The 24,602-nt window shown below is 42.9% G+C and overlaps 1 long non-coding RNA gene across 1 annotated transcript; it reads left to right on the forward strand.

Moving 5' to 3' along the window:
* Positions 1–648: 648 nt before the first annotated feature.
* LOC138283414 (uncharacterized) lies at positions 649–16,393 on the forward strand. The gene is made up of 4 exons (XR_011201243.1): positions 649–800; positions 3,162–3,278; positions 4,025–4,132; positions 15,671–16,393. It is a non-coding gene; the product is annotated as an uncharacterized lncRNA (long non-coding RNA).
* The last annotated feature ends 8,209 nt before the right edge of the window (positions 16,394–24,602 follow it).

Raw genomic sequence — 24,602 nt, forward strand, 5'->3', positions numbered from 1 at the left:
CATTTTGCAGACAGTAGAAACGTAAAACACAAATGGAAAAGTGATTCCAAAAGGAGGGAACAACATACAGGAGGGGTGAGAGAAAAAGTCAAGGAAGTTACGTTTAAAGAAAGGAGACGGAGAGGTACTGACTAAAAATATGAGAAAACAAAAAAGGAAGAGAGAAATAAAAGGAAATGGGGAGAATAGTAGACGATGAAAATGTTTTGTGAACAATGGTGCATTATTCTTTGTTCCAAAAATGTGCTGGGTGAGAATCCCTTAAAGCGGCTTCCCAGTGCTTGCTACCACACTACATGAGGGCTGCTGTGCAAAATTTGCCAGGGCCGATTTTGGTTCCCCGTCCGTCCCTGCGGAGGCAATGTCCTCCCCATCCTATTGAGCTGTATTCCATGAGCCAAATCTTACATCAGTTTTAGTGGGAAATATGATCAGTGAGAGAGGAACTGAAACGTGACTATTTCGAAAAAAAGTAGAACTATTCAGAACCGCTGACGTTGGAAGGCAGGTGGTACCCAGAAATCCCGCGGGCTTTCCTTTTACTTGGCTACCTGCTAACAATAACAGGTGCACCCTGTACAAGAATCCATGAACTATGATTAATAATCTTGTTTAGGAGAAACAAACTCTTTCAGTACAATAAGAACACTGGGTCTGCGACAAGCCACGTCCTGCCTGCTCAATAGGATTGTGTGGAAGTTACCTCGGAGTGGGTCTCCCGTGTGTTTAGTGTAAATAGAGGTGACCGGCAGAGAGAGTTTTCCACTTCACGTGTGTGTGATCGAGGACTGCCCTTGAAGGTTTGTATCTTTACACTTCCAGTGCATATTGTTGTTACAGAAAAGGCGAAGACCGGTTTGAAGAGCAATCTTGAAATGAACAAGGGAGGTCGGCATTTTAACATTTCAGAAAAAGGAACATGACCCAAAGAAATCAATCAATCGAAATCTTTCTTACCATATTTCCTGTAATATTTTTGGATTTAGTAAGTCTGCTTCTAGCTTGGTTTTCAACATGGGTCTTAGTACTAGTATCATCAGTTTGACCTAAAGTTTGTAGATTTGTGTTCATGGGTCTTAAAATCAAGTAGTTTTTTTTAGCGACATCTCAATTCTCTTAGCGCTTCTCAGTTTCTCATGACTGGGCTTTAGAATGCCTACGGACTAATTCCTTTATGAGATGTCGGAAGTCAAATTGCAGGGACAGGCTTCATTCATTTCTCTCCTCATCTATACCACCCCAAAGGGGTTAATCGCTAAAGGTCAGGGATTAAGTTTGTTTCTTTAAAGAGTAATCCATTAGCAGTGTTATTGTGGGTTTCACTATTACATACAAGACAGTAATGAAAAATACATATAACAATTCTCAAATTATTAAACCATATTTGCTCAGAGAAAGTGAAAAGTGCTATTTTAGGACAAATGTTGCCAAAAAGGGGTGTATTGTCTATTTTATTAAATGCTATCTTAAAATATTATCCCAAAGCATGATAAATCAAAAGAGACTTTGCTCTGAGCAATAAACAAATTACTCGATCCACACCGAACACCAAGCCTTAGAAAAATGGAGTTCAATGTAATGTTTTTTAGTACTGCACCATCTATTCATCTATCTAGGAATGGTTTAAAACACCCAAACAGGAATAAAGGCCCGACGTATAATTTGGTGGTTGGGCTGTCTTCTTCCCCGGCAACAGTAAATCACTCCGTTGCCCTGGTGAAGTTGTCTGTGGGGCTTTCAAGCATTGACAGGGACTGCTGCAAAGGCAGTTTTTTATTTTTTTATTTTAAGAAACAGAACCCCAAACAGGGATTTTGTTTTTGAAAATAAAAAAAGGATGTCCCCATTCCCATGGGAGTTATGTATATACCTATGCGCAACTCACAGAGTTTTGCTCCACAAAATTCTGCAGAGTTACAAAAAACTCTGTGAGATTTCATGGATCTCTGCAAATGGGTGGAAAAAAGTACTCATTTTTTTCACACCAGTAACACCTTTCACACTGAAAATCAGCATGAACGGCACCATGTGGTGTGCACATGGGTGTGACCATTTTGTTTTACCTGCTTTCCCTGCTATGTGTGTAGTGCATACTTTTATATCTCTTTTAATCTGAGCCAATCTTCCCCCATCCCATTCATCCACTCCTCATTTACTTTTTTTTTTAATTAGTGTGTGTCTTTTTGTGTGTGTATTTCACTTTTTGTCTTTTTTTTACTTTTTCAAGACTTTTTGTACTTTTTTGTTTCCCCTTTTCTTGTGTTCCACTTCCTTCAGTTCTTCCTTTCTGCTTTGTGTTGTCCTTTTTATTTCACCCGGGCCCATGGCAGTTCAGCAAGCAGCAGCAAGTGGTGGCACCACTTGTCACACACGCTGTTGGCACTGCTTAGGGGTGCAGAGCCGTCCCATTTTTACTGAGGTAGCCATGCTGTTTTTTTGGGTCCAGTGCCACCACCTCTCCATGCTGGCAGCAGGCCTCAGAGAGGGTTTGCCCTATGGGAGTGTAAGCTGCTGTGGGGGAGAGTCAGTGGTGCATGCACCACAGAATATCAGTGCAGCACACCACACAGCAGCTGATGCACCACTGACCAGACATCATTGATTGTGAACAGGACCTGCACGACCTGCTAGGGTTAGTGGTTGAGGGATCTGTGAGCAATAATTATTTTTTGTATTCTAAAAGTTATATTTTTTCAAATAGCATGCTGCTCGCACTCACAGGCAAGCTAAGTTTATGTAATGAAGAATACCTGATCCAGCTTGAGCTAGCCAGGGGCTCAGTGCTACCTAGTCAGTGCTTGTTTTTTTAAGTACTAAGATATGAGTATATCAGGGAGTTAGCATTCTACATGCCTTTCTTTATGTAGGTCATACAGTCTCAATATCCACATGATGTGTAGTATGCATTGAAAAGGGAGACTAAGTTGGTCCATCAAAGGGGTGGAGAAGCAAAGATCATTTGTTACAATGCATTAGATGTCCAAAATGTAGTTTAGGTTTAGGAAATTAGGAGTAGGGTTTAGGTTTAGGAAATTAGGAACAGTGCAATAGGCTATCTGATTTAGAATACTACAATGCAGGGGTCCGCCTGTCAAAATATATTTTTTAGAGACTAACTATACCACTGATCTTTTTTTAATCTTCTTTATTTCTGATATCAGCACCCAAGGACAAGAGGGCCTCATAGGAGCTGGGCAAAGGGGCTGCCACCATCAGTGCAGCGACAGGTGGAACCCCCACCAGCGCTATGGCCATGGCAGATGGTTCTGCTGACCTCAGTAAGTCATGTTATTATTATTTCTAGGTAACTTAACTTTTCCCACTAGTTAACTGATTTTGCCTAGTGCATTTTTTTATAGTATCTCCTTTTATCAACTCCTCTATCTAATGTTTGTTAAATTCTTGTTATCCCAGCATTATCCATTTTCTATATTTCTTGTTTCTGTAGCTGACTTCCTCTTGTCTGTAGCTTTCTTTTGCTCTTTTAGTAAGCTTTCTCTCTCCCCTTATATATCCTGTGGTACTATAAGACTAAGAGAACATATTTTTGGTACAGTGAATAGTAAGTTATTATATATTCACCCCACGTTTCATGAGAAGGCTTTTTTGCTCATGCTCAAACAATCAAAGCAAGAGAGTGACCGTAGAGTCCCCCAATGTTGTGCTATCATTCATTTATACAGTATACCAGCAATTTCCATTAAAGTGCAGCATGGAAGAAAAGTAATGACTGAGATCTCATTGGATTTGCCAACCAAGCCCATATGTTCCTCATTAACCATTCCACCCCTTCAATGCGCTTTAATGAGTCGTCGTAACTCTGTCCCTCCATTGTGAGAAAAAAGTTTTTGGTTGGCTTGACTGCCAGGCTTTTCTAACATGTCAACCAACAAACCTCTCACAGTGATAGTTTTGATAGAAGATGCTGGTAACCAAACTGTAGTTAGGTAGTGCTGTTGTACTTTGTTGAAAATAATAATAATTACTTAGAAGGCGATTCTGATATGGATAATTTTTGTTCTAGCCACACAGACCACCAGTTCTGGGGCCAGCAGCAGAGCCAGTGCAACGAAGGAGGCCCAAGAGGTTGGAGGGGGAACAGTTCCAGCAGTGGCAGGGATGAGAGGTGGTAGTAAGTCACATTTCTTGCTTATTGACAAATTAAGTATACTGTATTTGGTAAGCGAGGCAGATATCCCTCCCATCATCATCATCTCCCTGCTAGTGCATTTTACCAGCCGTGACCTAACTGTAGCATGGTTCAATTTGGCACTGCAATGTTGGCTGTGAAATGTGTGTTCATTTCAGTTAATGTGGCATTATGAAGTTTTCAATGCATGTACAAACCGAAAACAAGGTGCGTACCCCAGTGCCTACTCGGTCACCTCCTACTAGTACTTTACATTATTCTTTTAAAGTTCTGTCTCATCCTTCCAAAAAAATGAAAAATCCATTTTTGGCATGTGCCACATTTTTCTGCACAAGTGATTTATGTATTTATATTTCATGGCTTCCATGATGGATATACACCTGTGCAGATTTTTCCTTTCATCATCCACCCACTACAATGACTGGCTAAGCAAATGCGTAGCACACATTGATCAGTGACACCCCAATATTCTATAGCAAAAGCAAAACCCCTACAGAGCTTAATCTCTCTAACCTACTTTGCAGTAGAGTAACTTTCTTCACTGCCAAGTGAAGGTATTTGCTGAAAATAATTTGTGTTGGCGAAGGAGGCCAGGAAATAAAGTGGGACTAAGTGTCTGATTTAGAGTTTGGTGGATGGGATACTCTGAGACAAATGTGCCAAATAACATGTATCCCTTTCCTTTCCCTGTACTGCTCTGCATTGTTTTTTCCATGGTCTACTTACGGAGGACAAGATATCCGCATTATAAGTGATGTGTGTGACATATTATCATTATTATTGTTATTATTCATCTGCCTCTTTGAAGCAGGGTAGAATTGAAAGGCAGTTGGAGAAGAGTAGGGCCATTGGAAAAATAAAATAATAAATTGTCCATTTATAGCTGCCCCAAAAACATACTGCAGACTGAAGAGAGTAGCAGCAGATCTGATGCTAGCATTACTCTACTGATGGTGCACAACAAGAATACTATAAATGGTGCTGCAGATATGCCTTGCTAATTAATGAGAGATTTCATTTTATACACAAAATGCCTGTTTAGTGTTTAATACAAAATCCTTTAAATGAAAAAAATCACTGTTATTGTGGTGGTATTGGTATGCTGTATTAATTTATTGCAGTCAATGCATTATGTGATGCATTTGTGGGGAAAACATGGCCCTGTGACTATTCACATCAAACATTTCAATAACGCTAGGGGACGAGCAATGTTCTGCTATTGTGCCCCTGTATAAAAAAAATGTTTGCACTGAACATTATGTACAATTTGTGTTTTTACTAATGTTTTCTTTCTTGATACACCTACTCCTGCTGGTCTACCATCATGGCAGGAAATAGTTGTCCTGTACCACTGGATGGAGGCCATCCAAGCTGAATATCGCCAGCTGGTGGATTTGGAGAAAGATGAATCATGCCACTGCCCACCGTACCTATGGCCAGTTGCCAGCACCTCCATCCCTGCCACACGATCGCCAGCACCGGCGGCAGCTGAGATCCACCACTGATGCCCCCTCCTCATCATCATCCACAGATCACCTTCTCTGCCACGTCCTATTATCTCTGGTATAGGAAGCATCACTGAACATTTATCAGAATTGTAGGAAAGTCCTTTTTTTTGCCTAATCACCCCCACTCTTTCTGGATAGGTACTGGTGGTTACTGACTCTTGGCTGTGCCCTGGGTACTGCTTACCAGTCCCAGGGCCAGTGCTCTGTGTAAAATGGATATGGAAATTAGGCTAATTATAATTGGCTAAGTTAACCTACCTATAGGTCCCTAGTATATGGTAGGGCATGTAGGTTTAGGGACCACAGCATAGGTGGTGCACACCTAGGTGCATTGCTGAGGTGCCCAGTGTCATTTTAAAAACAAGCCTGCCTTGCTGGCTGCTTTTAAATTAAAGTTATATGCAAATTCGACTTTGGAATTAAAGGTACTTCCAAAGTCTTAAACTACCTTATTTTTACATATAAGTCACCCCTAAGGTGTGCCCTATGTGCCCCTAGGGCTGGGTGCCATGTAACTATAAGCAGGGACTTTATAAAAATAGATTTATAAGCCCTGGTGAGGTAAAAACAGCCAAATTCGTTTTTCCCTCATTGAAGTAAATGGCCTTCATAGGCTAGAATGGGCAGACTTTATTTTAAATTTTAAAGTCTCCTTAAATGTTACATACCAAGAATTTTGTATCAAATTGATTGTTATAATAAATCCCACAACGTCCAGTTGTTGGATTTAATATAACTAGTGCAGGTAAAAAGTTTAGACTTTACCTAAAAAGTTGCCAATTTCAGCTCTGCATTGTTTTTGCTGCTGTGCTCTCATTGGCCAGCCTGCAGCAGCTTCTGCCAGGCTACTTTAATGAGGTGTGAAGTGGCCTGGCTTCACACAAAGGAATGTGCTTGGGGGAGAGAATCTCCCCTCAGCAGGTGGTGAGGCAGGAAGGGGGAGGGCTGCCAAACTGGTCTTCAAAGGCAGAGAAGGACATCTGGAGCACCCAGCAACACCCCCACATCCTGCAACCCCAGACAGCTAGGTGCCCCCTTGATTAGATTAGGAGAGGGCAGGAGAGGGGTGTGTTTATGATTTTTAGCCACACCAGTGGGTGGGCTCAGCCAGATCTCTCCTCCAAAAATCAGATTAATCCATTTTGGATTTTTAGAGACTGTTGCCTTCTGGGATGGATTTTTGCCACACTTCCCAGGAAGTGGTCATCACAGGGGGACGACCCTGTCCCTGATTGGAGAACCAGGGCCCCCCTGCTTTTCACCCAGGAGTAAGGATAAAACTGGCAGACCTGCACCCACACCTCAGATCCCCACCAAATTTCAAGAAGAAGGAACTACAAGGAGAAGAAGGACTGCCCTGCTGGACCCCTGGCCTGCACCTGGACCCTGCACTCAGAAAGACTGCACCAGCTGCACACTTGGGCTTCACCACAAGAAGGACTTTGCCTGGCTTCCACTGGTTCAAGGAGGGACTCCCTGTTTGCTACAGGTGAAAAATTGCTATCCAGAGTCCCCTGCACCAACTCCTGAAAAAGTGACCAGCTGACCACTGTCCAGTGGCCAAAAAGGAGTTTGCGCCAGGTGCATTCTGGGAGTTGAAGTCCGCACTTCCCAAGGACCATCACAGAACTTCTGGACCCTTGGGGTGAGCTGTGGACCCCAAAAGAACCTTAAAAGAACATCTGGGTGAAGCCCCAGAAGTTTGGAAAAGATTGGAGAATTTTTGAAAAAAAGCTCCATAAAGTGACCGACCCGACGCGGAAATTCTAGCCGGCTTGCCTCAACCGCGACCCGGCCTGACTTCGTGGTTCGTCCCGGTAAAGAAAAACATCCAAAAAAGAGACTAAGTCCGAACGTAAAAAGTTGACCGGGACCTTCCAGCCATCGTATCCGAGAAGGGCTCCACGGACGTCGGATCAAGATCCAGGTTTACCCCGGTCGAAGGATTTTCATCTCGAAAAAACGACTAAGTCCGAAGGTAAAAATCACCACCGAGGAAACCGACTTCGCGTATCCGGACAAGGGCTCCAGGAGGTCGGATCCAACTGGCAGGTTCGTCCCGGGGAAGAAAAACATCAAAAAAGAGACTAAGTCAGAAGGTAATTTTTTAACCGAGGCCTCCCGCGACTTGTAGCCGAGCAGGGCTCCATCGCGGTCGGCCTGAAAGTTTGACTTTGCCCCGGTCCTGGTGCAACCAGATGACCCGATTGGCGCTTTTTGTTTCTAAGCGCTAGAAAATAATAATACTTTAAAAATTCATATCTCCGGTTCCCCTGAACCGATTTTAATCGTTTTTGTGTCATTTTAAAGATAAAATATAAGCTATTTTTATAAATTGGTTTTGGATTTTTAAACTGTTTCCTGTGTTTTATTTAATTACTGTTTTGTGATATTTGAATGCTTTACACTTTGTCTCCTAAGTTAAGCCTTGACGCTCGATGCCAAGCTACCAAGGGTAGAGCTGGGATTAATTTACTGAGACCTAACTGTACTTATGTGGAGGTTTGTGGCTTGTTGCTAGGTGTAGGTACCTACCTGCCCTACCAATAACCCATTTTCCAACATAATTGGAAGCAGCGACGGGATCCTGTACTTGTTTTCAATATCACGTTACAGTTTTAGATAAAACAAATTAAAAATCCTTTAAATTGTCCTAGTGCAAAAATTGTTTTTAATTTTTAATTTTTTTTTTTTTTAATTTGGATTAATTTCAATTATTGAATTTTTGTAATTTTTCTAAATTCTTGTTACCAATTTTTGCAAAAAGTTTTTGTTGACACAAAACTAGGGAACCATGGAGCTTGATCTGGCTAGCCTACCCACACTGACAGTAGTCCAGCTTATGGGGTTGTGTATTGAGAGAGGGTTGCCTGCAACCCCTGATCTCAGGAAGCAAATCCTGATTAAATCCCTGACAGCATGGGCTGAGGCCCAAGAGGTAGAGACAGAGGAAGCTCCAGAGGAGGAAGAAAAAGGGGAAGATGCTAACTCTAACCACTCAGGGGAGGGAAGGCATCCGAGCCTAAGTGAGGAAGAGGAAGAACGGTCCTCAGTGGATACAGTCACTAGGGGCAGACCCAAAGCTAGTGGTAGGAAGGGGGTCCTTTCAGGAGGAGAGAACCCATCCATCAGAGAAAGAGAGCTGGAAGCCCAGCTAGCCTACATAGCTTTGGAAGCAGATAAGCTTGCCCTAGAAAAGAAAAAGTGGGCAAGCAAAGAAAAAAAAGATGGAGGCAGCGAGAAAGAAACTGAGGTGTCCCTGGGTGGGGGTTTTGCCCCCAGATTACCCAAAGGGGTGGTTCCTGCCTATGTAGAGGGGGATGACATAGATAAGTGGCTGGGGGCCTTTGAGAGGGCCCTCCAGATGAGGAAAGTCAAGCCTCAATACTGGGGTTCACTCCTTTGGGAGTTAGTTCCCAACTCTGGGAGGGATAGGCTCCTAACCATGAGTGGGGAGGATGCAGACTCATACCCCAGTATGAAGAGTTGCTTGACTAAAAAGTTTGGTCTAACCCCAGAGCAGTATAGGCTTAAGTTTAGGGACACCCAAAAGACAAGCACCCAGTCCTGGGTGGACTTTGTGGACATTTCAGTAAAAGCACTGGAGGGCTGGATACAGGGCAACAGGGTAAGTACCTTTGAGGGGCTGTACAATTTGATTATGAGGGAGCACCTTCTAACTAATTGTGTCCAAGAGAGGCTCCGCCAGTATCTAGTAGACTCTAGGTTGACCAACCCCAGAGAGCTGGGGGAGGCAGCGGATGACTGGTTAAGAACTAGGGTTAACCAGAAACCCCCAGGGGGTGATCAGAAAAAGGGAGGACATGGTTCTTCTCAGGGGAAGAACCAGGGGAAAGATGACAAAAAACCCAAAGAGTCCTCACAAGAGTCCCCAAAAACTTCTCAGGGAGGGGGAGCCCCGAGCCAATTCACTTTTAAAGGGAAAGGGTATCAGGGAAAGAATTATGACCCTGCTAAGGCAGGAAAGTTTCAGGAGCTTGCTAAGGCCGGCACGTGTTTTGACTGTCATCAGCCAGGACATAAAAGAGGAGATGCTATCTGCTCCAAGAAGCCCCCCACTGGTGGGCAATCCCAGGGGATTGCTAGTGTAGGGTTGGGGGTGGAAGTTGGCCCAGGGGTGGAATCAGGGTACACTGAGGACACCGTAGTATCCGTGGGTGGGGTGGACATTGCAACTATGGCCACCTTACCTCCCATCATGGAGAGGTATAGGCAGAGGCCTAAAGTCAATGGGACTGAAGTGGAAGCTCTGAGAGATACAGGAGCCAGTGTGACAATGGTCGCAGAAAAGCTGGTTTCTCCAGAACAGGTCTTACCTGGTGTCTTCCACCAGGTGACTTATGCAGATACCAGAACCAAACTCCATCCCATGGCTATGGTGAGTCTGGAATGGGGAGGTGTGACTGGCCCTAAAAAAGTAGCTGTAGCTCCTGCCCTCCCAGTAGAGTGTCTACTGGGGAATGATCTTGAAGCATCTGAGTGGTCAGAAGTGGAAAGAAGGGTCCATGCACAGATGCTGGACCTCCCTGAATGGGTGTGTGCTGTGACCAGGTCACAGGCGGCACAACAGGGGAATGCTGGACACTTGGACCCTGGAACAATGGGCCAAGCCTCCAAGAAAAAGAGAAAAGGCACTGGGTCTGGCTTGCCAGCCCCAACAAGTACAGAGGGTCAGGAAGAATCCAACCCTGAGGGGGAGGATCTGAACTCTGAGGGAGGGACACCTTCCCTGCAAACTCTGCCTGACTTGGCAGAACTGCAAGGGGCAGGTGGGCCCACCAGAGAAGATTTGTGCCAGGGACAAAGAGAGTGTCCCACTCTTGAGGGCCTGAGGCAGACTGCTGCCAGGCAAGAACAAGGGGATACCAGTGGTACCCACAAGGTTTACTGGGAGGATGGAGTTCTCTACACTGAGGCAAGGGCCCTTAAAGAAGGGGCTACTAGGAGAGTAGTGGTCCCCCAAAAGTATAGAGAAGTATTACCTTAAGCCATGATATCCCCTTAGCTGGTCATTTGGGACAGACCAAGACCTGGAGCAGGCTGGTCAACCATTTTTATTGGCACGAAATGTCAGAAAAAGTCAGGGAGTTTTGCAGCTCCTGTGTCACCTGTCAAGCCAGTGGCAAGACAGGGGGCAAGCCAAAGGCTCCCTTGATTCCACTGCCAGTGGTTGGGACTCCCTTTGAGAGGGTGGGGATTGACATTGTTGGTCCCCTAGACCCATCAACTGCTTCAGGTAACAGGTACATTGTGGTGGTAGTGGACCATGCCACCAGGTACCCTGAGGCAATACCCCTCCGGACAGTCACTGCTCCCACAGTGGCTAGGGCCCTACTTGGTGTGTTCACCAGAGTGGGATTCCCAAAGGAGGTGGTCTCAGATAGGGGCACAAACTTTATGTCAGCCTATCTGAAAGCCATGTGGGAGGAGTGTGGTGTTACTTATAAGTTCAGCACACCCTACCATCCACAGACCAATGGTCTGGTGGAAAGATTCAATAAGACCCTGAAGGGCATGATCATGGGTTTGTCTGACAAACTCAGGAGGAGATGGGATGTCCTCCTCCCATGCCTGCTGTTTGCCTACAGGGAGGTGCCACAGAAGGGGGTTGGATTCAGCCAGATCTCTCCTCCAAAAATCAGATTCATCCATTTTGGATTTTTAGAGACTGTTGCCTTCTGGGATGGATTTTTGCCACACTTCCCAGGAAGTGGTCATCACAGGGGGACGACCCTGTCCCTGATTGGAGAACCATGGCCCCCCTGCTTTTCACCCAGGAGCAAGGATAAAACTGGCAGACCTGCACCCACACCTCAGATCCCCACCAAATTTCAAGAAGAAGGAACTACAAGGAGAAGAAGGACTGCCCTGCTGGACCCCTGGCCTGCACCTGGACCCTGCACTCAGAAAGACTGCACCAGCTGCACACTTGGGCTTCACCACAAGAAGTACTTTGCCTGGCTTCCACTGGTTCAAGGAGGGACTCCCTGTTTGCTACAGGTGAAAAATTGCTATCCAGAGTCCCCTGCACCAACTCCTGAAAAAGTGACCAGCTGACCACTGTCCAGTGGCCAAAAAGGAGTTTGCGCCAGGTGCATTCTGGGAGTTGAAGTCCGCACTTCCCAAGGACCATCACAGAACTTCTGGACCCTTGGGGTGAGCTGTGGACCCCAAAAGAACCTTAAAAGAACATCTGGGTGAAGCCCCAGAAGTTTGGAAAAGATTGGAGAATTTTTGAAAAAAAGCTCCATAAAGTGACCGACCCGACGCGGAAATTCTAGCCGGCTTGCCTCAACCGCGACCCGGCCTGACTTCGTGGTTCGTCCCGGTAAAGAAAAACATCCAAAAAAGAGACTAAGTCCGAACGTAAAAAGTTGACCGGGACCTTCCAGCCATCGTATCCGAGAAGGGCTCCACGGACGTCGGATCAAGATCCAGGTTTACCCCGGTCGAAGGATTTTCATCTCGAAAAAACGACTAAGTCCGAAGGTAAAAATCACCACCGAGGAAACCGACTTCGCGTATCCGGACAAGGGCTCCAGGAGGTCGGATCCAACTGGCAGGTTCGTCCCGGGGAAGAAAAACATCAAAAAAGAGACTAAGTCAGAAGGTAACTTTTTAACCGAGGCCTCCCGCGACTTGTAGCCGAGCAGGGCTCCATCGCGGTCGGCCTGAAAGTTTGACTTTGCCCCGGTCCTGGTGCAACCAGATGACCCGATTGGCGCTTTTTGTTTCTTAGCGCTAGAAAATAATAATACTTTAAAAATTCATATCTCCGGTTCCCCTGAACCGATTTTAATCGTTTTTGTGTCATTTTAAAGATAAAAATATAAGCTATTTTTATAAATTGGTTTTGGATTTTTAAACTGTTTCCTGTGTTTTATTTATTACTGATTTGTGATATTTGAATGCTTTACACTTTGTCTCCTAAGTTAAGCCTTGACGCTCGATGCCAAGCTACCAAGGGTAGAGCTGGGATTAATTTACTGAGACCTAACTTTTCCTTACGTGGAGGTTTGTGGCTTGTTGCTAGGTGTAGGTACCTACCTGCCCTACCAATAACCCATTTTCCAACAAGAATATATAAATCTTTTTATGAAGCCTATGGTGGCCAATCTGCCTTCTTATTAAGGGACACAACTGACTTGTTAACTAAATTGAATCATGTGACATGGCACAATGACATTATTTTTGTATCTCTGGATGTTATAGGGTGTACACTTTCATTCATAATGAATTTGGTTTGAGTGCTATGGAATATTTTTTGTCTAACAGAAGTCCAAGTTTGGTGGAGTACTCTAGTATTCCTTTAGAGATGACTGTGCTCATTCTAACTAACCATTTATTCTTATTTGAGGGAGAATGGTACCATCAAGTACAGTGAACCACAATGGGGTCCAGGTTTGTACCCTCTTATGCCAACCTATTTATGGATTGATTTAAGAGAAGGCATGCCTGGGCTCCATCGACGAGTAGTTGGGTGGAATATGTCTTTTTTTGGGGACACTCCATTGATGATGTGTTAATCATTTGGATGGGAACGAGTGACAGCTGGAAGGAATATGTGGAATATCTTAATGATAACCATTACAATGTTTGGTTCACAATGGAGTGTGGTATGGAAAGGATACATTTTCTGGATGTGGAATTGTTTGTTGAGAATGATGGAATACAGAGTAAGCTCTACTGCAAAAACAAAACAGCTACAAACAGCATTTTGAGGGCTTATAGTGCACATCCTCAATCTGTGATAAAGGGAATTCTATTCAGTAAAATGACCAGAGTGTATAGGAATTGTAGTTGTGATAAGGATTTTGAGATTGGTTTGCTGGATCTAAGGAGGAGGCTGGGTGCACGGGGATACAAGGAGGATTTATTGATACAAGATTAGAGAAGAATATGTAGAAATAACAGCCATTCTACTCTTGCCTCTATGCTTACGTGGAATGAGGTCACAAAGAGGCTATATTTTGTGACCACTTTCAATCATGACCATAGCAAGGTTTTCAGGACATGTCAAATCGGCTATTTGGAACACTGACAATGTAGTCAGTAGTTGGTAATCTAAGTAAATTGGCAGAATGATATTATTCTGGGGTGAACTATACATACTGAAATGTTCAACAAACTCCTTTACTTTCACGTGATATGGGAGCTGGTGGAAGAACTTCTGTGATTCTTTAAACCTTGTTGTAGTTGTTGGAAGTACTTCAACTCCCATGATTCTTGAGTGTGTTGTAGCTCTCAGACTAGGGTGGGGTAGCTGTATTTAAGCAGCCTCGTCCTTTGGCTTGATGCTTGGTATTCAATATGTCAGCAGTGAGCAGCAGAACCTGGGTGTTAGAACTTCCTTCTTTGCTCCTTCACTGAATCAGCTGGTGGGACCAGCCGCCTGGTGCAGTAAAAGTGCGCTAGCACCAAACCTCCTGCTGTGCTTTCTCAGAGCCTGATTTGGTAAGCAAGCGTTTTCATTTGAAAAGGAGAGTGTTTTGTTGTTGTACATACATTGTGATTTTAGAAAATGGGTGGGCTCCACTCTGAGACGTTTAACAAAGAAAGTCATTTAAATCCCTTCTGAAGAATGAGTTGCATTTGAACTACTCTGGTGGGCTCCGCTAGAAGAAATTCACAAATCTGTTTAGATACATGTTTTTAGACAGATTGTTTGGTGTGTGTAATGTATAACTTACTGTTATTTTAGAAAGGGCAAGAACACATATGTTCAAGGAGCAATTGGTTTGAATCTTGAAAAGACAAAGTCACAGAGATTGCTCAAATTGTTGAACCTTAGAGGTCTTGTACAATTCCTTCACGAAACAGCATTTCTTCTGTACATTTTTATTTGTTGTGTAATTAAAGAGGTGTGTAATCCTCTTGATTAACAGGACATTAGGAATTATGTGAAAACTGTTAATAGAAGAAAATACATTCAGATTAGGTGGGTATGCCTTCTCACTTTGATAGAGGCGTAATCTTGTAATGACATTCAAACATTGCTTGTGAACACTAGGTAGGTTAGGTTTGTTCTGATAAAGCTATTTCCTAATTTATTTAGATCTGTGCACATTTGGTTATTGGAAGAGGCACAAAATCTAAGAAGCAAATCTTGAATCTTTTACTTTACAGGTGTAAAAAAACATTTAAGGCTACATATATATTTCTAATGAGAATGTAGCCAAGAGATAAAGATTTGATGAAGACATCTTTGGTTTCTTTCAGGTCTCCCTCCCACCTTCTTCCTTCCCATCCTCCCCCTCGCTTGATCACCTCCATTGTCTGCGCTATTATAGCATTCAGCAATTTAGGATATTAAGAGGTGGACATTTTCAGCATCACATTGATCTCAGCTGACAGGACATTATAAAAAAAACTGCTGATGGGAGTCCCCGGGCTTACATTTGTGATTTCAGCTAAACCTGTGATTGCGTACAGAAGAACACAGACTATAAGAGATAAGGAAATAAGAAATGACCTGGATCCTTTGACAAGCTTGAATAATAACTGGCTACCAGCCCCCTCCAAGGGATTTTATGTGTGTGGTGGTTGTAGAGTTTGTGTCATGGGTGTCAATAAGTTAAAGTACTTTAGTTATAACACAAATAAGGTCTACCATGTTCAGCAGTTAATCAATTGCAAAAGCACATCTGTTGTGCAAACCATCTTTTAAAATTGTTCCAAAATATATGTTTGCATATCGAAGAGAGTTTTGAAAGTATGTATAGAGGAAAACTGAAGAACAATTCAGGGGCAGGATATAAGGTCCCTGCTTGCACATTGTGCTAAGGAGTGTCATGCGGGTGCACTTAGTTCCTGGTTCCATGGCATACAAAGTATTGACAAAGATGTAAGGGGGGCACATGGAAATTGGACTGCGACAGAGGAAGGCTAAATAGATCAGTTGATTAAGGACTGTGAGGGAGGGACTGAACTTGGAAAAAGATCTGCATTCGTTTTTGGATTAATATTGTGTATTTTATGATTTCCATTCTAGATTTGGAATTTCTGCAGTGTGACGTTGGGGGAAGGACACAATGAAAAACATCCTGAATTACTTTTCAAAGCAGGAGGCTTTAGAATATGTGATCCGAATTTAAAGACTAACTAAGGTTTGTGGGGTGACAACTACATAGAATGATCTGGTATTTGATAGGAGGTATGTGGGCCAACTGCTAAATATCAGGTTTTTTTTTTTTTTTTTGATTTGGGGAATTCTTGTTGGGAGGAAAGACCACTTAGATCTTTTTGAGATTAATGTCTGTTGTTAAATAAATTCAGAGGGTTTGCTTTTTCATTAGGCATGATAGGTGTTATATTAATTCGATAATTTAACATGGGTGTTTTTCTTTACTGAGAGGATGTGTGGATTACTGCTATTTCATTTTGTGATGTCAGATGAGAGAAAACATTGGTGGTTTTGTTTGCCATATTACATTGCAGGCTATGGGAATTTTTGTTGGTGAACAAAAGGATTAGTAGTTTCAATACATACAACAATCGGATCAGCAAATGGTCTCTTGAATTGTTATCTTGGTGGGATTGGAATACACCCACTTGATTGCGTATTTTCTGATTTTGGACACCAGCATTGGCAGTCTGCTTGCTCCAATTACACAGAGACCTATAGAGGGAATTAGTGCTATACACTGAGTGCGATCAAATTTGGTCTGGTGGAATTGAGTTATTTCGAATTTTAGACACCTGTATTGGCCGTCCACTGATCCTTTGTACATTAAGACGTATGGAGTGAATTAATGTTATGTAGGGAGCTCAGTATATGTTTTGTTTTTGGTTTGTCCAATTACATTATGGGCTACGGTATTATTGTTGATCACAGAAAATTAGATTGATAGTTTAAGACATACGGTGCTATGGTTAGCAAATGGTTTCTTCCAATGAGGACTTGTGCCTGGGATGAGACTGTAGCAAAATTGTTGGATTGTTTTTTGTCTGATTTTGTAAACCAGGATTGGCTAAAGACTTGCTTCTATGAAATGGGGAGTAATAGAGTGAATCAAAGCTATATGCACAATGGACTAATTGGTTGTTTGGATTGCCCTGTCACATCGCAAGTTATTAAAAACTTCGCCCGTTGTAGAAAGTGAAGCTGGTTGGTGGTTTGAGATATGGAGTATTTTGATTGGACAATGGTTTCCTCCAAAGAGGACACACTCCTGGGACGAGACTGTGGCTAACTTGTTGGATTGGATAATACCTGAGTATGAATACCAGGATTGGTTAAAGGTTTGTTCCTATCAAGTGGGGGATAATAGAATGAATTAAAGATAAATGTGGAATGAAATAATTGGTTGTTTGGGCTGTCCTATATCAACACGGGCCTTGGAAAACATTGCCTGTTGTAGGAAGTGAAGTTGACTAGTGGTTTTGAGATATGGAGTATTTTGAGTGGACAATTAATTCCTCCAATGAGGACTCACTCCTGGAATGTGAGTGTGTCTAACTTGTTTGATCGAGCAATACCTGAGTATGAATACCAGGGTTGGATAAAGGTTTGCTCCTTTCAATTGGGGAGTAATAAAGTGAATCAAGGCTATTTTGGGAATGAAATAATTAGTTGTCTGGCTTGCCCTATCACATTGTGGGATATGAAAAACATCACCTGTTGTAGAAAGTGAAGATGATTGGTGGTTTTGAGATATGGAGTATTTTGAATGGACAATGGTTTCCTTAAACGAGGGGTTGCACCTACAAAGGGATTAGGATGAACCTGTTCACAAACAGTAGGGCGTGGTAGCACAGAGTCACATCTACAGGTTGGTGTTAATACAATATGAGGCATAATTGGTGCTACAAGTAGTAGTAGGTTATGTATTTTGTTTGGAAAATGTGAATTGGGAAATTATTGAGTCTTTGGGAAAAATTGGCTTGGTTGGTTCATGTTGTAAGATTGGATATGCTTGTAGGATTAGGACTGTGGTGACATTGGGCTAATGAGGATGTGATGTTTGGTTTGTTGTTATTATTGGTTCTGGGACAGTGATGTGACTCTGGATATATGGATAAACAATGTTTCATGTAATGGGGTTGGTTCATTTGTACTTTGACTATGAATTGCATATTGTGGGTGGATTTGTGGTGGGGTTGCTTCATTCCTTTTAGGACCTACTCTGGATAGACACTTACCTATGGACATTAGACTCATTGCTTGGGCATAATTGATGAGCTTGTAGGTAAAGGACCAGAGGAAATCAGTAGAGTAATACAAAGTGAGTGCAAACTTTTGATGCCTATAATATGAGTTTATTAACATGGCAATATTTTTGAAACGGTAATAAAGAGAAAAAACGTTTATTATTTTGACTTATGAGCAGTGAGCAAAGTGAATAACATTTAAGGAATTTCTCTTGTTTAAAAAATGGGACAGGGTAGTGGGAACCGTAGGTGTAGTTGTGCTAAATGTAATAATGATCAGTGCAATAGTAGGTGGCTATGTCTACACGCCAATAAGATGTTTTATGTATGTTTTTAAGTATATTTTTATATGTTAAATTTCAGCCCTGACGAAGTCTGTCTGGGACAAAACGTGTAGGATGGGCTGAGTTGTTTTGTATGAAGATTTCAAATAAAGGAACTTGGACATTACACTGTGGCATCCAGCTTGTAATGGATCTTGGAAGGAACACCAAATTAATCATAACCTACAATATATAAATAATTAACTTTGGGACTACGTGTGCGTTTCCTCCATGCAGAATATTTTATTTGGAAAAGGATAGTTTTGTGAACAATGGAACCAAGGGGGTTTAGCACACTTCAACTACATGAGATTAATACACACCATTGTGGCTTTCTAGGACCTACACTGCTTAGCTCTGTGGACTCTGCTCCACAAAGAGCTAGATGTCTTCTAAGCCCTCTTTTAATATATTTTCGTTGGTGGGAGAGACTTTTGTTGTGGGTGGAGAGGGTGAGAATTGGGAAGGGCAGTTGGGGCAAGTACTTTTGGACTATTATGTTGGACACTGGGGAGATTTGTTTATTTGTTTGGGGAGATGGGTGGTCCTGTTGTGGGTAGAGTGGGTGGGTTTTGATTGTAAAAAAAAAAAGTGAATGGGTAGTTTGTTGATATGACAGCAATCTGTCCTGTGTCATAGCACTGGTTTTAGCACAGCCTGGTTTTGTAATTGATAAAAAAGCTGCCTTCTGAACAGTGCCATTCTGTACACTGACTTTTCCCCCTAAACTTTCCCTGGCTCACTCTGAAGTTCCTCGCCATATAATTATTTGCTAGGCTACTTAATATACTTAAACCCAAGCAGTACCCCGCTACCAGATATGAACAACACAACACAGACTAGGTCTGTCATACTGTTTGAAGTTGTTAGCTTTTGCCACTTTTAAAGCACCCAACCACTTATCAAAATGTATGCCAGTTAGGTATACCCTTGTCCTACTACCCTCTGTAAGTATACAGCTACTATGGGGGCGTGCCTATTGCGCATTGCTTACAACATACATAAAAACAAATCTTAAACTTCAGTAGAAGTTACTAACTGAACCTGTTCACTTCACTTTTTAATTCTCTTACCTGAATAGATAAAGTGATGGCTGCTACCTCTCTCAATTTTCCAAAACCTTATTTTGGTGTTTCCCAAGGTGCCTTCTTAATGGCGGTTGTAGTAGTAGAAGACTATCACACTAACAGGTAAGACATCATATGCAATGTCAAACTTCCACCTCGGTGAACTCCAGCTGTAAGATTCTTCAGAAGGATTATCTGTCACAGACAACTAGACAGAAAGAAAACACAGAGTTAGTGAGTTATTTATATCATAACCTATCAAAGACTGAGACCAGACTACCACCATGACACAAAGCCCTGATATTATTACAAAAACTAGCAGTAGTAGCTTCTGAGCAATGGGGAGCTAGTATTTATTTAATTTATTACAACAATTTAAACAAATGTTATTAAGTTCTCAGTTTAGAAGGAGTGGAGTCAGGATAGGAGAAGGTTAAGCATTTAAGCAACACAAGGCCTGAATGATTATCTTGATGAATGATGTTACATGTATCGCTTTCATGCATGGGTGGGTAAGTGGGGCTGTTGTGGGTTATTGCTCAGAGAAGAGAAGATTCTGCAATGAGTTAGTGTCACTTTCACCACACCCTTCCCCCACCAAGTGTGTGATCAATTTATGTTGTGGTTTCATAAGTCACATCTCAACTATTTCACACAGCCTGTGGGAATATGGTTATGGGTTTGATGAATGGATGGGAATGGGGAGTTGGGGAAAGATGTGACAAAGACATACACTACATAACAATATTCACCTGGGCGATGAGCAGTACATCATCATCAGTTCTAAAATTTATGATTTTTAAAAGAAAATTGATAGTGTATATAAATGCCAAATTGGGTGATGTATCTGCATTCTTCTCGGAATGCCTGTTTTTGGGTTTCTGGCTGAAGAGGTCCAGTAAAGTAAGCAGGAGAGTTGTGGAGCTTTCACCTTTTGTGCAGGAGAAGAGAAGGCCTGTGGATTATAAAACACTAATATTATTGTCAAGTCAAGGAGAAGGACAGAAGGTAAACTCTATGAGGAGTGGACCAAGAGGCAGAGCAAGAGCATAGGCTGCTGCAATCATTCATTATGACTAATGGGTGATTAAGTGAGAAGTGAGAGCAATTTTACATTCAGACCCAGACAAGAAGCTGCATGTCTCTGGCTAATCAATCTCAGAACTGTCATAACACTTAGCCGAGTGTGTCCAACATGTGATGATGTGACGTTGTCAAGTGTTTGTCTTTAGTTACAGCCCCAGACCACAACGATATAATAGAGGAGTCTGACATTTATTTGAGCCAGCACACAACTCAGAATTTCCCAAATCAACACACCTCTCTCTAGTCCACAGGGCTTTGTAAGTCTCTCAGGGTCATCATCATGTTGGTGTCCCTTTGAAGTAGATAACTTCTTTCTTCTGGCTGTTGAGGTAGTCCAAATCTAAGTCCTGACTCCGAGTAACCAATCACTGAGACTCTTCCCCCAAATGAGATTGTGAGAAATAGACCTGTAGTGTACTACCTTTGATGAATAAGAAGAGCAAAAGAATTTGAGCATTATGTGCAGATTTATATTTGTTAACTAAACTGACTGGTCTGGTCTCTGAAGAACCTGAATAAAGTACAGCAAGGAGTGGATCATGCAAGTGAATCGAGCTACCGTGGAAGGGTCAATATCATCAGACAAAATCACCTATCAAACCCCAAACATTGCAAATCAACAACATCAAGTTTTACAAATTAGTTGACCACCCTCACTCTCTGCCACTACATGAATTATCATTGCTCACATTCACTCTGTAATATGTCACTCATTGGTGCAAGAGTTACCTGTTCCAGTCCAAGCATGGTGGTACACAATTGTCATATTGAATCACCTCTTTTCACATGGAAGCAACACTTTGGCAGTCTTGTAGGTTAATGGAATGAAAAAAAGAAAGATAGGCACAGGACAGAGGTAGGCATTGTCTCCAATGTCCTTAAAGGGAATGGGGAAGTTTCTTTACTGCACACTGATCCAACTCCAGTCCAGCTATACATGTAAATAAATGGTGGGGCTGCGTAAGTCAGAGACAAAATAACTTTCCTCTAGTTATATCCATTTTTGTTTTTGCAAAGCAGTTTAACACAATAATCTGAGAGTCTATGGTGGCCTACTCAGCCATGGAAGTAGAGTTTGTACTCAAACTCAAAGGGTCGCCCAGAAGTTGGCCAGCTAATGCACTTGAGTCTGCCAACTGCCCTCATCCCCCCATGCTGTTTCAGGAACAGTGTAATCTTGTGGGATGAAGTGCTGGTTCATTTTAATAATGGTCAATCTCTCCACGTTTTGAGGAGAGAGACTGATCCTTCTAATGATGATAACTGCGCCAGCTATACCGAAAACACACTCAGCAGACACATTTGCTACTGGACAAGCCAGCCTGCTGAGCTCTGGACATTGACTCATTTTCCCATTCCAATAGACCAATGTGCTTTGGTCCACATAGACCTCTTTTGGGTTGTCTAGATAGTCTTGGTTCATCCTCTGAATGGTCATTGGTGCTGCCACTTGCTCTGCCTCTGTTGCCTTCTCCTCCACACTCGACATTTGCTCTGCCACTTGAAACAAAGCTATTGCAGACGTTTGGTCTGATTCTTCTGTTGCTGGCATTGTTGTTGTTACTTGTGTTGGCTGCTGTTAAACAACAGCATTGGCTTCTCTGATGGTTGTAGGCTGCATGCCAGAACTTCTGCCCAGGACTCTAACTTCCAGCCACTCTTGCTTGCTCAACAATTCACGTCTTGTATAGGGAAATATCCCCTCCTGACAGAGGAATGAAAGTGACCAGTGATTTTATTGTACTGTGGATAAAGTAGTGTGGCACAAATGTACTCTTTGGAGGACACGATCTCTCGTTGCAGCCTTGGATTAACAGCTAAGCAAATGATTAAGCTCTAAACCAACTCATGAGCTTCTCTTTTGCTGTTCACACTGGAGAACCTTTGCAAAACCTTTTAAAACTGGTCCTGTAGCAGACGCACCAATGGGATAGCTTGGCTCATTGTACTGTCGTTCTTGTTGACTTCTTGTGAGAAAAACGCAAAAAGGAAGTAGCATTTGTTTCACACTTTTGACTAGGGTCTATTTGTCGATCTCCATGGACATGCTTTTCCCAGTTGCATCCCTGCCTCTTTGAAGAACATAATCACTGATCAGTCTGTAGTGCTTAAACAGATGTTGCAACATGTAGTAAGTAGCGCTCCAACATGTTGGCACCTCCTGTATGAGGGCTTTAACTGGTATTCTATTAGCACACTGAATGATCCTCAATTGCTTATGGGCTTTAAAAGAATGGGAGAAATTAGTGCAGAGTCTTCTGCAGGTGGCCAGTATGTTGCTGGCTATGTCTTCTTTCATAAGAAGGTCCTGCACAATCATGTTGATGTAATGTGCCAAACACAGGACCCTGAAATATCCATCATCTGCCATGGCCTTGATTATATTACTGCCAACGACCGTAGCACCACACCCAATTCTGAGACCTATGGGTTGCAGCCATTCAAACACCTTGCTGTTAAAGACTTCCAAGATGTTGCAGCTGTACAGAGTTTCGCCATGTCGAACATTGATACTGTTGCGTGCCGCCTAACACCCTTAAAAGTTTCTTCAGTGCTGAGACCTGCAGATATCAATTGCCTAACCCCCACAAAGGAGATCCTGTGTGCAGTGGTACACATGTAATCAGTTGTTTGACAACTGGTCCACATGTCTGTCATCAGGTGGATAGTATGAAAAGCACTCTGCTGCAAAACGTGTCCAACCAATAGCAGCACATTCTGATGGAGTGCTGGAATAGCAACTCTGGAAACTTTGGCAAAATAGGTACGGCTGGGAACCATCCATTTCAGACAGATTGCCACCACAAAGTTTAAAAACCCTACTCCTTCCACAAAAGAAAAATGGAGGAGGTCCAGTGATAACATTTTAGCCAGCGTAGATATTGTACAAATATGCCATTAGGTGGTTGGGTTCGTAGGGCCCCCTCCTGCCTAAACATGCCCGTAATAGTAACTTGGATTTTTTGCTTTTGTGGTTCCACTGATGCAGGTGGCTTCTGGAGAGAGGTGGTAGACTCAATGTGCACCTTGGGATAGTCATCACTGTATACAGTGGTGTCTCCTTCTGAGTCTTGTGCCATTTCGAGGTTGTTGATTGGAGTGATGCTGCTGGAGCACTGCTGCTCGGGACAAGGCTGCTCTGTGTAAATCTGTCACCCTTTTTGTTCTCACCACCCCCCACTGTGATTGGAGCTGATTCCCCTCTCTCATGACATCCACCATCTGAACAATTTTTTAAAGGTGATCCTCCAACGGTATTGCATTATGTTTTTTCATATGAGTCTTTTGACCTCCAGTACCATCTTGACAAACACCTGCATGGCAAATGGAGCATATTGCAATGTTATCTTTCTGCTTGCTAATCATAAATAAGTCCCAAACTGTGGAGGAGAACATTTTTAGTGTGCCACTGCCAATGCCTGAAGAACTGGTGATAGGCCGGTGTGTTGATGATTGCTTCACTGCAGTGCATACTTTATTTGATTTAGTGGTGGATGCAGGTCTCATCAGGGCCTTACAAATATAGAAGTTAGTGGTGGTAGTGGAACCAGTGCCACATCCTTCGGAGCAGGTGAATAAGAGGGGTAATGTTGGTGTCCTCTGAGCCAGCTTCAAAGACAAGGACTAGCTTGTCCTCCTCCTTCCATTCCATAATTCTAAGGCTTTCAGGAGCTTTCCTATTCCTTTGTTTCTGGTGGTAGGTCTTAACTCAGCCGGGGTCCAAACAATGTCTAGATCTTCAGGAGGGGCTTGGAGAAGACGCTGCAGTACCCTTTCTTTTCCTTGTTGGAGATCAGGAAGTCAGTGGTTCAAGAAGAGGTACATTTTGCTCAGCAGGAAGCTCAACATCCTGCTCTGCTCCTACTTCAGGAGGAACTATTGCTGTCTGCAGGTCCTATTGTCCACTTTGCTCAATATCCTGCACCGATTGGGTACTAGTTTGCGGCTGAGACAACTCCAATTTAGACTCACTGGTTGTCGCCATGATTGCAGTGGCTGCCTCACTGAGGGATAGGCCTGGGCTTAGGTTTGAGTGTGTCACAATTCATGCGGAAGTGGTGCTTCTAGCTTGCTGCCCAGAGGATGGTGCAGCAGGCAAACAATGCTGCCTGAAAAAGAAGTAGGACAGCAAGCCACTGGTGTCAATCTTCTTCTTCTCCTCACTGGCCACTTTCTTGGCAGCACCTTTCTTTGGGGCCATGTTCAAAATCTGTCAGTTCACACTTAGTTGCACAATTGGAAGCAAAGCAATCATGTGTTGTGGTCGCATCACTTTGTTCCAGCCTTCTGTCTGGCA

Source organism: Pleurodeles waltl, chromosome 3_1, assembly GCF_031143425.1.
Source record: "Pleurodeles waltl isolate 20211129_DDA chromosome 3_1, aPleWal1.hap1.20221129, whole genome shotgun sequence".
Taxonomy (NCBI): Eukaryota; Metazoa; Chordata; class Amphibia; order Caudata; family Salamandridae; genus Pleurodeles; species Pleurodeles waltl.